This window comes from Amblyomma americanum, chromosome 8 (assembly GCF_052857255.1).
Source record: "Amblyomma americanum isolate KBUSLIRL-KWMA chromosome 8, ASM5285725v1, whole genome shotgun sequence".
Lineage (NCBI taxonomy): Eukaryota > Metazoa > Arthropoda > Arachnida > Ixodida > Ixodidae > Amblyomma > Amblyomma americanum.
In genome coordinates, this window is record NC_135504.1 from 79651221 (window position 1) to 79667586 (window position 16366).

A 16366-nucleotide genomic window follows, 5' to 3' on the forward strand; every position below is an offset into this window, starting at 1 on the left:
ACGCTTGTTGCCGAAGGCTGCATGCGGGAAAGAGAGCAAAGCCTTCGTCTGCATTCCTGGCATAGTCAGAAAACCAAGAGACAGTCATACCGGAGCCAGTCACTACACATTACAACCTATAACGGGCATATTTTGTGCCAACCTTCTGCGACTTCATACCTTTCGGCCACTCGTGGCAAAATTTAGTGCAACAACTTTTGAGCACTTATGAAATCATCGCGCTGCTCTTTGGAAGAAGTTTAGTTTTTACAAGGACATTTAATGCGCACATTTTATGCGTTAATAATGTGCTGGGGTTATGTGCTTATCTTATTTCGTCCTTAACTGACAATTTCTTTTTCGCGGGACTGTCTTGAGAGAGGTGTGCAGAACCGTTTTGCCCTGATCGATAGCAGCGTGAAAATTCAAGAGCAGCCAGAACGGAGGAGCTTCATTGATGGCCCCACCTTTCCATTTCTGTTTGTAGTCAGTTTAGCTGAACAAGCACGTTTCGACAGTGGTACAAAAAAAAAAACTCAGGTCTGCCTGTATGCGAGTAAATACGGTAGTAAGTAAAGCATTTTGCTATATTGCAGCATGGGAAAAGCAAAAATCAATGTAGATTACAAATCATTCTGTTAAATTTAGAATATGTGTGTAGCATACAATGCGCATGTGAGCTTCAGTGTTAGCTCATTTATGTTGTGCACGATTTGGTTATTTGTGTGACACCAGTCAATTTTGTGTGCAGACTATTACTGCATGCATATGAAGGAAGTTGGCCAGCATTGCAACCAAGGAAAACATAGCCAGATGTTTTCCTTAATTTTTGTTTTGGTGAATTGGAAATATGTGGTGGATTAATTTTTCACTTGCAACATAATTGATTGGAAAGTAGAAGATAATCATGTGCTGTTGGTAGGAACTGAGCCCATGGCCTCCTTATTCAGCAAATGTGATGCGAAATGTTTGAAATGTTTGCTTGTCTTTTTTTGCACTATGAGGCATTTGTAAAAATGAAGATGTGATTAGCACTCAGGCACAGCGGCTTGCTCATGGCTTCGAGAACAGTTTTAGCTGATAACAGGGTTCTGCTTTGTATTACACTTACATACTGTAAAATACCGAGGAAGCGCCCCCCCCCCCCCACTCCAGAGATAACAACCAAAATAGGGGGGGGTGCCTTCCTCGGTTCCGCACCTATATTCAAGATGGCGGCCACTAAAAATAATTACTCTAGTCTGCACTCGCATAGCAAGAGTTATTGACGAAGACTGTTTTTTTTTGATAACGGTATCTTTCTATTCACCCTCAAATCATCGAGTTATTCCTCGGAATCTGACCCGAAAGAGAGGTTTGCACACTCTTCCCTCAGCTCGTCGCGGTCTTCAGGGACCACTGCGCTGATGTCTGTCTGCAAGCCGACCTTAGACTTACCAAAGTTCTGTAGTAGAATATCGTAGTTCTTGTCCCATTCGCGTACTTTCTTGCAGTCCAGCTTGAACTCTCGAGATGTTCAATGCACATTCTTTCCATTGAACCTGTGCCACTCGATGACCTCGGTTTTCTTTTGCACTGTGTGCAAATGCATAGCACACGCGGAAACACCACTGTCCTCGACGCCTTCAAACAATAAAATGGCGAATAAGGCAGTTCACATGGCTCTCGTTTACTATGGGATTGGATCGACTTGGATTAACTTGGATCGACAAACATCTGTTGCTACAAATCAAAACTTTGAGAAAGATACTTCTTTTCGGGACCGACCGAGGGAGGGGTGCTTGCTTAGTAGTTTAGTGAAATGTAAAATTTGTGGATAAAGGGGAGGGGGCGCTTATACGAGTGGGGTCGCTTGTTTGGTATTTTATGGTAAATTCATCCCTAAAAATGATTTGCTTCCATGGAGGTTTCTAATCCGTTCCACAAAATGGTCCGGAGTTTACATTGGCAAAGTCTTCTTGATGGCCAGTAAAAGCCATGAAAGAATTTTTTAAAATCAAGCATTTGTCTTTTTCAGATGCCAGGAATCTGCTTTTTTTGTTGTCCACGATATGCCTGTCACCATTTCTCCTTAAGGGCACTCTTTAGGCACCTGCGCACTGCCCGTGGCCTTGAGACAAATTTTGTGTGTGGCTTGAGTGACTGCATGCAAATGTTTCGCCACTTTTTTCCTACAAGAAGCATTTATACCGAAAGCACGCTTCTTGCATGGTGGAATGTGCTCCCATGGCATTGTGCAGATAGGGATGGCATGAAACGGTACAAAAAAAGAGGGGAAAGCAGAAAATGACACCTGTCTACCTCTCAGTGCTGAATTTTGATACAAAGTTGCAGTCAGCACTCTCGGGTATTCGCCTCGTACTACTTGTCAAAGGTAAACATGTAGCCACTTATAGATTTTGTAAGATTCTTGAGCCATTCATCACAGATGTCACGATACTTGCAAATCTCGGCATAACTGAGAATGGAAGTGTTGTAAAGGGGTCTGTCTTCATTTTCACTGATGACAATTTGTCTAGCCATAGAACAGGATGCTTCAAATGCACATTCGGCTAAGGAAGAATTTGTAGGTACTGCATGGCTCTGTGGATCAAAGCTGACTACAAATATTTGGAAGGTGATTTTGTGCTTCGCTCACCTCAAGGCCACAAGCAGCACTTGAGTATGCCGAGCGCAGGGCTGCAAACTGTCATTGTATGGGGTCAAGAATCCATGCGGTCTTCTGCGTCCTGGCTTTGATCCACAGCACCTTTCACTGGATACAATGCATGACACTGCATGAAGGAGTGAAGGAGTCCTATCATTTGCTCTGCAGCATATAATGTCTTCATTAATTGAAGAACAGTTCTTTTCACTAGGTGATTTGAACAAAAGCATTTCAGAAAGGGCTTATGTTCCACATGACATCTGCAACAAACCAGAACCCATTCTTTAGCCATGTCATCAAGGAAAAGCAGTTTGGAGGGGTTGGCAACACAAGTATTTGGCCTCTTTCGCTACATAACTTTTTTTGGTGGGGATAGCATTCCTTCAGACAGTGCAGTTTGGCAGCTTTACCTACTTTTTTGAGCAATTGTTGACGTTGTCATGAGCCATAATATTCCAGTTTCACATATGCTTACTTGCAAAGAAAGATTCATTTCTTTTGTCTTGACCAGCGTATTGTTTCCATCAGCTTCACTTCCATGTAAAATGCACTACCTCAGTAAAGTTGTGGCCTACCTGTTTCTATATCTTCCTTGCAGCAGGGGTGCCCCGTCAGAGACAGTTGGTTGACTTGACTGACTGAAGGTTTTCTTCGCACCAGGAGTGCCCTGTCAGAGACGGTCTTGCGAGGAATTAAGATGCAGGTATTAAGGGAGTACGTATGAAAAAATTTACATTACACATAATTTGATGCACTTGAGACAATCTAAGTGGCAAAGAGGTTAAAAAGCAAAAGGCTGAGCTGGCTAACACTTGGGGAGGCCCCTACTCGGCATAGCCGAAGATGCATTATGTGCAGCACAATTTTGCGTTCCTTTACCAATGCCTTTTCCGGCCGGTCACTGAAAAGCTCCTCATGTTCCGCGAATGCTTCCAGGGTTTGGTCTCTCTCATGCTTTGACAAATGGGCATTTGTGTCTTGTGGCAAACGAGCCTCCGCTGACCGTGCTGTCGACTGTCGGGGTGCGTACTCTACCTCGCCGAGCACGCTGTCTCTCTCGAACATTACGCCCACGTTCATTAGCCGGCTCATATAGGGCCACATTCTGCTTGCATGCACTAAATTCCTACTGCCAGCCAGCATTTGCACGAAATAAGAGTGGTCTCGGTACCATTCAGTGACACTGCCGGGCCCCTTCCACTTCGGGAACATCTTGCCTGGGTGCTGTTGTTCATCGAATATTAAAACTCTCTCCCTTCCCAAAGTCTTTGGCGGTCACTTGCCGGTTGAATTGCGTGGCGTACGCATTTTGCTGGTGACTTCTGCCGCTTTTTCTAGACGCCCTTTCAGGTCTAGCATGTATTAACCTGGCGAGGGCCCCAAACTTACTGGGGCCTCACTTTCTCCTGTCCAGGTGTTCTTTAGTATGCTAAGTGGGCCATTCGGCTGCCTTCCATAAAGCATCTCAAAAGGCGCCACCCCGGTTGTATCATGAAGTACTTCTCTGTACACCCACAGCAAAAATGGTACAAACTTGTCTCAGTTCCTCCCGTCTTTTTGGATAACATGGTAGAGCATGTTTTTGAACATCTTATTCCAGCGTTCTATGGCCCCATTACTTTCTGGGTGACCCGGTGTCGAAAACCGAGGGGGGCACCCCATCTTTCTGGGAAACTCCTGGGTCAATTACATGGTAAAATTTGTTCCACAGTCTGATGATACAACCCCAGGGATGCCTGTCCTACTGAACACCATGAGAACTTGGGCCTCGCAGGTCGCTTTAGCACTGAGTGAGCATAGACACATGACTTCCGGCCAGCGCATGCACAGGTCAATAACACAGTGCGTACCTGTGGCCACTACCCGAGGCTGGCTCCAGCGGCCCAATGATGCTGGCATTTACCCGCTGGAACGGATACCGTGGCCTCGCCAATGGTTCTATGGGCCAATGTCCGCTTGATGCAGATCCGATCTCGTTTGGCAATTATGACAGCTATTACAATACCGCCTGATCTCGTCCTCCACTCCTGACCATTAAAAGCTGACTTTAATTTTGGATTTGGTTTTCCTGAACCCCAGGTGCCCTCCTTAATTTGATTCGTGTGCTATCTGTAGTACACTCCAGCGGCATTCAGGCAACACCAACTGCATCCCTCCCTGGCCCAGAAGCTTCTCCTTGTGGTTCAGGATGCTGTCTACTACTTTCATGTCTACCACTCCCCGGAGAGTATCCAGGTGGTTCCTTAGCCTGCTTCCTCGCACCTGCACTTTGAGCGTCTATTCTTTTCTGCTGTTTCGCTGCTGCTCCGCTGTTCTGCTGCTTCCTCGCACCTGCACCAGTGCTGTTTTTCGCCTCCACGTCCTTGAAGGTTTGCAGTAGTGCGGCTAGTTCGATGGCATTGCACCACCCATTCCTTTCCTGCAGTGTAATATACTTTGGTGCTGCTTCTGAGAGATTATTTTTCAGTTGGTCAGCTACTAACAGCTCTAAGAGCCGTTAAAAACTGTTGACACTGCGTGCATCTAAATAGAAGTGCAAGGAGCTCTGGAGTCACGTCGTATACGCTCTCTATCCTTCAGTCTTTCGTTTCCTGTCATTCTGACACCTACTGCGGAGAGTTTAAGCTCCTCTAGTACAGCCTTTTTTACGGCCTCATAATCCCTGGGCTGAGTTGGCGCTGATCGTGTCAACAGAAACTGCACCTTGTCTGCAAAGAGTGGGAAAACAGTTTGGCCCCACCAATCTTTTGGCACTTCGTATGCATTCAGTGCGTTCTCCGCTGCTTCGAACTATAGTGGCGCTTCTGCGTCGCTCGGAAATTTGGGAAGTATTCCCACATGCAATTTTGAGTAGTGCTGCAGCTCGCTGTGATTGTCATGCTTCTCTCTGACGTTAGAGCTCTCTCCAGCGCTTCCTCGTTGTCTCAGCTGAGCAAGCTCAAGTTCCAGCTTAGCCATCCGACACCTCTCTTGTGCCAACAGTAGCTCGTCCTGCAATTTTCCGTTTCTCTTTTCGGCCTGTGCCATCTCCGGCGTCTCTGTCTCACTCGCCCCGCTTCCGATAATCCCGTTGTCATCTATGTCGCTCATCGCCCTTGCTTTCTGCGTACCAAGATTTAAATAGGCGAAGCGCATATCCATACAACTCACTCAAGCTTCAAGCTTTCCTGAACAACAATGCTCGCGCCAGCATGAAATGAGAAGGGACTCGCCCTTTGATGCCAGACACCAAGTTGCCTCCGTGATGCCGATGTCGTCGAGCCTGCTGCCGCCATCTCGCTTGTGCCCGGGAGCGGGTCAGTCGCTGCTCTGCTTTTCCGGCCGGCTGCCTTGCGTCGCTGGTCCGCTGACGTGACCCTTGTTGCTGTCTCTGCAGGTCCTCTTGAATGCTGCTCCCTCCTGCACCTGGCCTTCCCAAACTGTTGATGGCTGGCTGTTTGTTCCCGTGGCCCCTTCTCTGCCTTTAGTATTCCTCCTGTGCTATCTTCCAATAGCAACAGGATCCTTGCCGACTGCGCCAGTGAAGTTGTGGCCTACTTGGTTCTTTATCTTTGCACCAGGGGTGCCCCATCAGAGACGGTTGGTTGACGACTGACTGAAGGTTTTTCGGAACAGGGATGCCCCGTCAGAAATGGTCTTGTGATGAATTAAGATCCTGGTATTAAGGGAGTGTGACTTGAAGTTTTATATACAAATGTTTACATTACATACAAGTTGATACACTGGAGACAATTTAAGCGGCAAAAAATTAAACAACCAAAATTGGAACTGGCTAACACTACGGGAGGCCCCTACTCGGCATAGCCGAAGATGCATTACATCTGACCGTAGCCCAGAACCGTTTTTCCCGGCTTCGGGGCCTGGTATTAAAGACCTAAAGGCCCGGCCCATATTCGGTAGCGCCCAATCATGTCAAACCATTAACATGAATGGTTAAACAAGTGTATGGCCCACCCTCCAATTTCCGTAATGTACATGACCTTCTCCCTAAAGTACACCGTAATGTACATGACCTTCTCCCTAAAGTACACAAGACAAAAATGGACATAAAATTCATTTAAAAACAAACATTTTCCCAGAAGGCACCACAAAACCATTGGTCCAATGGGTTGCGTGCCCCGCCAACAGCTTTTTCATTGTTACCACAACACTGTCTCCCGCAGGGAAAAAAAAAGCAAACACAATCGTTCCAGCACGTGCAATCGGTTCCCTTGAATTTATGCTTTGTCCGAAACTTGACACGTTTCTTGTCGGCGTCCATACTAACGATAAGCAGAAATATTTGCAATAGCTTGCAGAGCACGTAGGGAGAGGTGCGCGTTGCAGAAGAGCAGACGACGTATTGCCGCTTCGCAAGCTGGGAGCCAATGGCGTGGCCACGATTGAACCACATGATGTGGAATCTCTTGGTTTTGGCGGTGGAAAATGCTGTTTTTATTATTATTTCCTGGCAGTTTGCACAACGGCAAAGCCCGCCTCCGGGAAAAAAAGTGTAGGCCTAGCTCCTCACGCAAGCCCAGTGCAGTACGATTCCGCGATTTGACGCCTCACGCGCTTGAAAATGGGTCATCTTCACCTTTTCTAGCCTCCGCGAGTACTTTAACAGAGGTATTTGATAATTTCCAGATCACTTATGGCTCTGATTTTTGCATACATGAAAGAGGAATGTTCAAGTTTACTAAAGCAGTCAAAACACAAAAGTGATTTTTTAACTGAAAATCTCCGTTTTTGACCCGCGTCTCCCCTTAAAGGTCCCGATGTCTCCATGCCACTGTCTACATCCACAAAGCTCTCGAAGTCGACATCCTCCGATAAAGCAGCATAGGCAGGGGCCAGCGTGGTGGATTTATCACATTGAACAAGCATGTCTGCCGTGCTGCAGGCTTCTGAGCCTTCACTGAAGCTGCACTTCAGAAAACAGTTTGTGATAGTGTCTGCCTTGTTGGCATTCCACGATGTTGCTAGCATGAGGCAAGCTCCCAGCAGATTGACGTGCAACTTCCTGCTGTCCGTACACACAAGAATCCGCTCCAGGAGGTGGGGCCTGTACAATGTTTTGACATTTTAATAACCCCGAAGTTCATAGGCTGCAGCACAGCTGTAGCGCGTTTAACTCATTTCAACAGAAAAAAGGGAGACGCCGACCAAAGGTCTTTGTCAAAACAGACATTTCGGCTTCCATACGGAAGCCTTGTTCACTAAATGTTTATTGTATGGAAGCCGAAACGTCTGTTTTGACAAAAACCTTTGGTCGGCGTCTGCCTTTTTCTTCTTATGAAATGTGTTACTACCCGACCAGACGAGATTTCATCAGACCTTAGATTTCATGTAGCGTTTTTCAGCAGAAATTCCAGACGGATTGCCTTCAGTTCGCTGATGTCACAATGTGACGAACAATTGTCGACAAACAATAGAACATTCCTGTTGTGTGCCGCAAACTTCCTGTTGAGTGTGAGCAGCCAGTCCGTGAAAATTGCTCGTGTTATCCATGACTTTTTTTTATAAGTGTAACCAACAGGGAGAGTCTAGGCCTTTAAAGCAGCGAGGCTTCACTGCTTTGCCTGATACTAGCAAGTGGCACCATTCCATACCAGTCACATTTGCGCACACCAGCACGGTTACCTTCTCCTTGCTTCTCTTACTGCCTGAACACATGTCGCCTTAATAACTGACAGTCTTGTTTGGGAGCAACTTAATATAAAACACGGTCTCATCAGCATTGAAAACATCGCTGAGCGAGTCATCACCAAGATACTCCTTCAGTTGGCCTGAGACCCAATTTTCACACGTTTCTTGGTCGACTGCTGCTGCCTCTTCACAAACATTTTTAAACGTAATCCTTTGATGGGCCTTGAAACGAGAGAACTAGCCTTCTGAAGCGCTAAAGTCATTTATACCCATTTGGCTGGCGAAGTCTGCTGCTGCCATTGCAGCAATTATGGGTCCACTTAGTGGAAAGTTCTTGCTCCAAATGTCCTTGATCCATGTCATGACCGCATTCTCCACCTCGGGATGAGCTGATGCGTAGTCTTTTCTGTGAGAGCTTAATCTCTTTTTGACAGGCATCGAAGATCGAGTCCTTGTGACCGAGGTAGAAAACATGGTTTTCTTGATGGCGTAATTCTCGATAATTGCTGCCTTTGTTAAGAGACCACATTTGATCTGTAATATTTTCACCCTCATCTTTAAATCCTTTGCCGAGTACTTTCCTTGGCTTGCCATGACTGGCATAGCCGATTATATATTACTGGCTAGACACCAAGCGAACGAGGAAGATCGCGCAACACAAACTTCACGAGCCACCGTGACAACAAGACTACTCATGGCACAGTAGTTGGTGTGTGACAGTGTTTTTCTTATTGATGGCAATGCCACAACTTCATTTTCTATTGGAACCCTTATCCTGCACGTTATTTTACGTGAAGGAGCAGGCAGAGCGATACCCAGTTTTCTGAATGCTTTCGCCCCTTCTTTGAAAGCCTTTCCGGCTGTTGCACACTCTTTGAAAATGAGCTGCTGAGCTTCGGGAAGGTTCGCCTCCTTAAAACAAAGTTCAGTGGTCTCCTCACTGATCTTTTAACTTTGCTTTACATTTAGCAAGTATTGCTTCCACTTTCTTTTTCAGCCGCCATGGTGGCTGAGTTGGTATGGCATGAACTTTTTCTTCAATCTGCATTATCAGCACTGCAAACCAAAGTGCTTTTTTTTCCCCAGTGCAGTTGTCAGGGTGGGGCTGTTATTGAGCACATACTTTCGTTGCAAGCTGCTTGCTTATCTCTATATTCTAGCATTGCTTCTTATACTGTAACTGTCTTTTAACTTCCACTGTTCCACAATTTCGGGCTGCTAGCCCGAAAGACGCGGGTTCGATCCCGGCCGCGGCGGTCCAGTTTCAATGGAGGCGAAATTCTAGAGGCCCGTGTTCTGTGCAATGTCAGTGCACGTTAAAGAACCCCAGGTGGTCGAAATTTCCGGAGCCCTTCACTACAGCGTCTCTCATAGCCTGAGTCGCTTCAGGACGTTAAACTTGCATAAACTAAACTTTCTTTTTCCCATTCACTAGTCTTACCTTAGATTTGTAACAGGTAATTCTTGCTTTGTATATCATCTCAACTTGGGCCTTTTTTGATGGCCTTGCTTAGAGCTGAACATGCCTCACTTTGGCTGTTTTTTCTTTGCTTGGCATGATGAACCCGGAGCATATCGTTTAGTTGTTCACAAGCCTTGCAGCTTTTTCCATCAATAAGCAGAGTGCATTTGTTGTGTTGCCACATTCCACAGACGTCTACATGTGCGCACTCTGGCTGGATGTTATTAAACTTACTTTTAGAAAGGCCGCCAGTGCACACATGCATGTCGTGAAAATGCTGAAGAGCTTTCTTCTGCACTTATAGAATTCAAACTTGTGTCACTGCTTACACTCTTGACGGTGACAGAGTGGACCATGGACAGATGTCCTCAATGACAGAGTCTTCACTCGAAGGTGTTACCTGTAGTGTTTCACATAGATAAGCAGGGTGATTACAGTCGAGTTTGTTAAGAGACCACTTCAGAAAAAACTGCAGCCTGCAGCCCAAAGTTCTCAACTGCTTGCACTGTTCAGGCTCTGCTGGGAAGTTGGACGATGCATGTTTGGAAAGAATTGAAAATGACAGCAGCTCTTCCCTGGCCAGGGTGGACGAAAGTGTGGTGTTGTGCTGTTCCTTATTCATGCTGCTGAGCTGACATGAACTGGCTGCTATGCCGTCACACCCTGCGCTACCAATCTGGACAAAAAATTGCACAGTGGAAGTTAAAAGGCAGTTACGGTATCAGAAGCAATGCTAGAATATAGAGATAAGCAAGCAGCTTGCAACGAAAGTACGTGCTCAATAACAGCCCCACCCTGACAACTGCACTGGGGAAAAAAAACACTTCGTTTTGCAGTGCTGATAATGCAGATTGATGAAAGAGTTCATGCCATAATGACGCAGCAAATGCATAAGTTGAGATATGACAAGATTTCAAGAAAAATAATGTTGATAGTAAAATTTGCTGAAGGCAAAAAAAGCATCCCACAGCGTCCCAAGAAATTCGAGCACGTGTGTTGGAGCAGATGGAACAGTCTCTCGGCTGACAGTTGCCATCTTAACGTTAGCGCTTAACTTGGGCGATTTCGTCTCCGTGTATTCTTTTGAGGCAAGTGGAATTTTGTCACGCCCCAGCGTTTTGCTCGTCTCATGGTTTCTTCGTCCCTCCTTTTTCCCTTGTAGTTTTTGAGTTCGCTGAGCAAGCAGGCTGGCATCTCTGCGCTTCCTCAACATCTCTAAGTTCGGCCGCTTTGCGTTTGCTCTGGTTGCCGACAGTTTCTGTGAGCTTTAGCGATACCTCTGATAGTATTTTATCCCATTCGTCTTTTTATTTTTCACTGATTGTTGACATGGAAAGAGAACAGTTGAGGCAAAGGCCCTTTGGAACTACACCCCATGACATGTAAGATGTTATGTGAGATGGAGTTCAAATTTAGTGCGCTTATCAATAGACAGAGGGGCTAAATGCCCCTCATTTCCCCCTCCCACAAGACCGGACCCCTCCCAGCAGGGGTTTGAGATGAGAGGAAAAAAACAGGACCAGTCAGAATGTATTAAAAATTGTGCAGGTATACAAGGTGGCCATTGGCCATGGTGTCACGAGTTGGAAGTGCTGGTGGCGTACGCGGCCCCTGGTAGATAGCTGCGGTGAACTGGCTCGGCATGCAGTGCCTGACGTTTGGAGCATCAGGTTCCAAAGCTTGGTGTAAAGTATTGCGCAGCTGCTACTGCTCTTGGTGTAGTGCGCTGCTGCTGTGAGGTTCTGCATGAACTCTGCAGGTGTTTCATAAACACCAGCCTTTGCTAGCCTTTGGGAGTGGCTGGATGAGGTCCATGCAGCACACGTCCGTGAGGCTAGGGCCAGTAAAAAGAGCTGTCGCTGGTAGGCTGCCCCTCTCCGGGCACTCCTGGGTCTCCCAGGCGACTGCTGAGGCGAAGGACGCTTCCATGCCACCACCAATGTGGCACCATGTTGCCACGTTTCGCACTCCTCCTTCTGCCTCAGGCACCGCCTGTCGATGCCAAAGGCAAGCTCGATAGGCAGCCGGCTGTAAGGGCTCAGGACGAGGCTGTGATGACCATGGCTGTAGTAAGCCGTAAAGTGGCCACAATTACTGGGACGGCTTTGTTGGTTGCAGTTATCGTGGAGCATCCTGCGACAGCTGCTAGAACAACGAAGACCGGCATGTTTAGGAGCATCAGGATTTGCGATAAATGACAGACTAAATTGTGCAATGATCAATGTGTGCTTACTAGTGATTTGGATCCTCGTGGTATGCTCTGAGGTCGTTAATGTTTATAGGCCCGATTGCCCAGCCACTGTGTTCGTTTCGCAGAAGGTAGGCCAAACCGGAGATATTTCTCAATTACAAAAGGGCCTTCCCATCACAATGCCAAGGAGGCTGCAAACCCTTTTGACACATCACTGAGTGGGCGCGTGCAGCAAAGGACCTAGTTGTTGACATCTGATACTACAGGTCGCCTTTCCTTGTTGTACTGGTCGCAATTTTCTGATTATTGTATCTTTCGTCGCGTTGCCGTGCTTAGTGGGGTGATGCGAGCAGCCGCTCTTCCACCAAGTGCTGGGAAAGGGCCTTGGCCGCCTTGTCTAGTTTAGCCTAAGAGATAAGCATCAGATCACTGCTTTCAACACTTACGCGTATATTTACAACGCATTACAAGATGCACTGATCGTTTCACTGCAAACCTATGAAAATCAGACCTTTCACACTTCTAGACAAGAAATTACATCAGCCTGTGCAGCACAATTAGTAGATAAACATGGGTTCATGAAACTGTGTTCCAGACACTATAGTACATTACCTGACATAAACCTGCTTGACACTGTTTGTCTTTGCCAGAGGCTTGTAGAAGAAAACTCTTGCAGTGTAAGTCACAACTAAGTTATTAATTCCTGAAGTTAGCGTTGCACAGCAGTTGAAACAATCACTAACGTTTTAACTTTTTTTTGTAAGTTGTATATTGTAGTGCTTCATTTGTTTAAATCTGCGGTATCCTTTAGCCAGATAGTGATTAACAATCGACTGGGTCGCAGTAATATAACTGGCACCTTTTGTTACAGTTGGCTTGAGATAACCGCTTTACTGTGGAGTAGTAAGTAGGGACATGAGCAGGCATATCTAGAGTGCTTAAGCTGTGCTCTGCAGAGTAATGCAAACTTTAAAGCTGTCAGCGGTTTTAACGTGTAATCCTCGCGGTCAAGCGCTGCAGCATTCCTACACAAACAATAAAAGCACGAGTACGGTGCCCACAGCAAAACAGAGTCGTTAAGATATTGTGTTATTTGTCCAGCTGTGCACCGATAAAGCAGTGTAGACAAACCTGCCCGCCCTTGCACATAGGGTCTAGAATTCAAATCTATGATTGTCCCGGCCACTTTGACGTGTTGCTGTTTACAATGAGTTAAGCAATTCAAAAACCCTATGTTACAGAAATTGCTACTGGCTGTCGAGCATAATTAAGTGCACACTTCAACCTAATGCCACTCTGTTCCCTAACCTTTTTTTAGCAGGCAAGCCATGCCTGTGGGATGGCTTTCCTCTGCTTGCACGCCATACAGCCATTTCTTCCTCTGTTTTTGTCATTTTTGCTCTGAAAACCAGTCGTGCGATGCTCGATTCACAGAAAAAAAAAATTGAACAGTACATGGTGGTGTATCCTCTAGCTGTCGCATGAAGAACGCGGGCGTTATAGTACCCACCCCATGTAGCCCTCATCTCTTTCCGAAAACGCTTTGTAATAGCGTTGCCGGTCAAAATCTTCAATATTTCTCGGGTTGAAATTGGAGGTAGTGTGGTGCTGGATGATGCGCTTTTCTGCTTCCTTTTCATATTGAGTAATAATATGCATCCCCAATGCAGCAAAGCCCACAGCAACACAAAAACGCGTGTGAGCTTCAGTGTGGGTGAGCACAACTGGCTACGATCGGCTATATATGGCAAGCAATCTGCTCAATATTGAATGAACGCAGTTTGACATGTAGGAAAATTTTTGTTGCTATAGTTTCTACCGGTGTTTTCAGCATATACTAAGGGGGTGTCGTAGGGTAAATGGGTCGTCTTGGTTTCAGCTTTATAGCCCATCAGTTGTTCTGTATTTTATTGTAAAATTTTGGTTGTTGAATAAAAATGTCTTTAGCCTTCATTTGGTGCAATCGTTTTACAGCAGCCTTCTTTACTTTTTTTTGTATTTGAGAACCAAATTTTAGGCTCGGGTGTAAAATTAAATGTACCTTTTCTCACAAACAAAACATAGTATGTCCGTTAAACTTCACACTAATTCCACAGGATAGTGGGTTTAACCCGAACCTTACCATGGGCTTTACCATGGGTCGCTCCGTATCAATAAAGATCAGTATCTGCAGCCACCACACCGTCACACTAAACGAAAAAATCATGATAAGCACATCCGGCCATACGTCACACGGTGCAATACTTTTAAGTTTTCTTTTTTTCCGTTGTCCGTAGAGATTTGGAATTCCTTGCCGGGGGATGTTGTTGACGACGATTCTGTGTCTAGCTTTGTCAATAAGGTAGAATCTTTGTTTCACTCAGTGCCATAACGCGGAAGCTTTTTTCTTTTTTTTTTTACCGTTTGATTATGGTTGGAATGATGTTCTGTTTCAGATAACAAGTTCTAGTGTTAATATATTTTACAAAGTGTTGTACATTGTGAATACCTTTGTAACCCACTGCCTGTATAGGCCTGTCAAAGGCTTACAGTATTGCTAAATAAATAAATAAAAATGGGCTTCTACATACATCTCAAAAGGAAAAAAAATATTAGTCACTTGTTGCCAACCATAGGAGGGACTTTCAATTGACTTCTTTTTGGAATAACTAACAATTTTGCAAAGTTTTAGGTTCTGACTATTTGAAAGGGATTTCAGTAGATGTTGAGAAAATTTCAACGTAATCTGCCTGATAGTTTTCGAGAAAAGGTACATTCATTTTCGAAAAATTTCAGGAAACTGATTTTGAGAAAAACGCAATTTTCTGTTTGCACATAGAATACAGCAGTTCAAAACACGCTGGCAGAATACACGCACCTTTTGGCTTTTTTGGTATCTTCCCCAAAGCCTTTCTTCATGTTGCTTTTTTTTTTTACGACGTTCCTTGCTTACTGGTGACCTTCGGAACTCTGCCCTTGCAACGTGCTCCTTGTCAAGCCGGTTGAGACCGACTGTGCAGAATACACCTGGCGTAATGCCAAGTGTTTCCAGGACATCAGTTGTGCTCGATTTCCATCATTATAGTACGCTACAGCATCACAAGTGGCCAGTTTCAATGTGTCGTTCCAAACAAACGTTCTCGGACAGCGGCACCAGATCAGCTGATTCAAGGACTTGTTGCTGTTTGTTTTGCCATGGAGGTACTTGCTTAGAAGGCTTGGTGATGGCAAAGCTTGGAACAGTGGCTTGATTGCTTCCAGAACAGCAGTTGGCAATATCCCTCAGAATTTCCTTCACTGAGATAACGGTTGTATTCACACCATGATGATGCTCCCTTGGGGCATAGTCTCTCTATGATTTGGCTTTTCATTAGTGGACAACTTAAGGAAATAAATTGCCCACACAGCCTTTTGCATGTTTTCTAAGCTATCAATGTTCTCAGTTATGGCCTTGTCATAGTAAAATTGCATGGAGTCAGTGTCCTTCTTTGTGAGGCAACCTCTTCCAGACAGTGGTAGTCCATCTGACAGCTTTTGTACATGGCCAACGTACTCGCGCTTTTCAGTATCTTTGCTGTACGGTTTTGATTCTTTCACAGCAAAGTATGCCTTGCTGTACCCGTCACCAGTATATTTGGTGTAGATCACACTATGTTTTTGGATAGACCGTGCAAAAATCTTCATAGCACCCCTAGCCTCCATACCTCCAGATGGCCCAGAATGCTTTGCTTTGCACTCTTCTTGCCTTATCTCAGAGTGGAGACTGCGTAAACAGATGGGAGAACCTAGTCCCCACTTCGAAATCTAGCACCTTGCCTGTGTCCACTGATATATGTGCGGCAATGCTGTGCAGGGATGAATGCCCTCTTTTCATCCATCCACAGTAACGGCAGTTTCCTGTGGTTCATTCCTCCCATGCATGTCACCTCGTCAACAACCCGGGTGATGCTTCACGAAGCAACAGTCTCTGTTGAATGAAGTAAGCGCTAGGATCGAATCACGTCTTTCAGGTCAGCAGCTGAGCGCCATAACCACTGAGCCAGTGTGGTGGCTTAAACTACATCTGGCACTAACCAAATCATCAGAAGGTCATCTTGTGCGGAGCGTCATCTCAATGCACATTCGACACACATTTCCTCAAACACGTTCATTTATTACAAATATGGAGCGATGTCTTCTGAAGTTTGAGAACAGAATGCTCACCTTGTCATCTTGTGCGGAGCGTCATCTCAATGCACATTCAGCACACATTTCCTCAAACACGCTCATTCATTACAAAAATGGAGCGATGCCTTCTGAAGTTTGAGAACAGAATGCTCACCTTCTCGCAGGTTTGCCAAAATGGACATGTTGCTGGAAGGCTGCTGCCAAAGTCACTCTTGATGCTTGGAAACAAGAAAAATGCAGAGCGGCTGACTTTCCTTGAGCAATTTCAAACATTTAAACTTATTCAAACTGTCCGCACTGACTGATGGTCACT

At 45.6% G+C, this 16366-nt stretch overlaps 1 protein-coding gene and 1 pseudogene across 1 annotated transcript in view; one reads left to right on the plus strand and one right to left on the minus strand.

Moving 5' to 3' along the window:
* The window catches only part of LOC144102536 (uncharacterized), a 94116-nt gene that overhangs the window by 18490 nt on the left and 59260 nt on the right, over positions 1 to 16366 (plus strand). The window lies entirely within an intron of this gene.
* LOC144100473 (uncharacterized) lies at positions 14314 to 15760 on the minus strand (annotated as a pseudogene).